The sequence below is a fragment of the Corvus brachyrhynchos genome, unplaced genomic scaffold (genome assembly GCF_000691975.1).
Source record: "Corvus brachyrhynchos isolate BGI_N302 unplaced genomic scaffold, ASM69197v1 scaffold175, whole genome shotgun sequence".
Taxonomy (NCBI): domain Eukaryota; kingdom Metazoa; phylum Chordata; class Aves; order Passeriformes; family Corvidae; genus Corvus; species Corvus brachyrhynchos.
In genome coordinates, this window is record NW_008238448.1 from 3,173,258 (window position 1) to 3,174,982 (window position 1,725).

A 1,725-nucleotide genomic window follows, 5' to 3' on the forward strand; every position below is an offset into this window, starting at 1 on the left:
GCCCCGCTGTCAGCCGCGGAGCCGCCGCCCCGCATCCCCGCCCTCATCGGCATAATTTATTCACCTAAGCGGAGGGCGGCCTGCGGGCCGCGGGGGGCTCTCTTTGCATAATGTATGCACGGCGTGCAGGACATCAGACTCGCAAATTAGGAGGACGAGGGTCGCAGTGGCCTCGGGAGGGGCGCCCGCGCCCGGTGGTAGCGGAGAGGGGGCTGCAAAGGGCGGGGGGAGCTCCGGAACACTGAGCAAATTTACAGCGGTTTATGGCTGGGCTGTCATGCCCACGGTGCGGGCATAAAGCACGGGAGCACTCCATTGTCCCGTTCTTTTTTTAGAGTGTGGAGGATAAACGCATATAACTCACCGTCGCAGGCAGGCGACACAAGGGCTCGCTTACAAAGAAGCAGCATGCACTAGCTTCCCAGGTTTAATTAAAAGTAAACCTTCCCAGGTATGAAGGTTTAATTTTAGCCAATTTGTTTATTTTTCAAGTTGCTTCTTCACTGTTCCATGCACACTAGCCAGTTTTCATTGTGTCTGGTTCGGTTGACTAGAGAAGGAGCATCACCATCCAAAGAACTGCAGGTGTGGCCTGATGGAAAGCTTGGTGGTTTCTGGTCCTTTCCTCTCTGCCTCTTACCTTCCAAATGCTGCATTGACCTGCTGTAGTTTGGTTCTCATCTCAGCATTACCACAGTGCATCTCCTATAAATCACTTTAATGTGACATTTCTTGTGTTTGATACACTTTTTGAACCAGAGAAACTTCTCAAAGCAGGACCAGATATTGAAAGAACACATAGCTCACTCTGTTTGGCATTTACTTGTGTGAACTCTGACTACTTACAAGATATGGGATGAAAAAGAGATTTGTCCAACTATGGCACTTCTCAGGCAAGACTAAGAGTGTGGGTTTACACTGTGAATCAAGTTTTCTTATGGAATAGTATTTGTGAAGTTTTATTACCTATTGTTTCCCAAGTATTCAGTCACAACTGCCATGAAGACATGGATCCAAAAAGCTTTGTGGGTTTCAGTCTAATTACTTAGACTTTGAATAAAGTGTACCAGAAGTTCATAGCTAGTCATTTATTCTTCATAATTTGTCTCTTCTAGCCAGAGAGAAGAAACCGTGATTACATAGCCCTAGGTGATAGTTTCTTCACAATAAACAGTTAAGAGTTACAATGGACAGTTTGCAAACAAATTCCACCAAGCAGCATGTAACTTCTGGTCAGGACTTGTGAATAACAACTGCACTTTTAAAAACAAGGACTTGCTCACAGGCTATCTGTTGGCAATAAGAAGTTGAAATAGTAGTTGGAATTAATAACTGACAGAAGAAAATGCTCTTATTTGGCGCACAGCATGGGCTCCCTGAGTATGGTATGAGCAGTGCCCAGGCTGCCTCGGAGTGGCTGGCAGCCATTGGCGCCAGCTCCAGCTCTTCACATTACCCCCTGTTGTTAGTACCCAGCACCATTACTCACCCCTGCTCGTGGTGACATCCAGCAAAGTAACCCTGCAAACCCTCGGGATATTGTTGCCATTTTCTGCAGGGTGTTAGTGAGGCTCCGCTGGGAGTAGGACGGCTGCCCTCACCCCGCTGCTGCCTCACTTGTGGTGTGCTGGTGGGTGCTGCTCATCTTGGCCAGGGTGACATTTCCTCCTGAGATCTGGTCTTCTTATTTCAGGGCAGATACAGACATCCTCTGGCTGCTTCAGT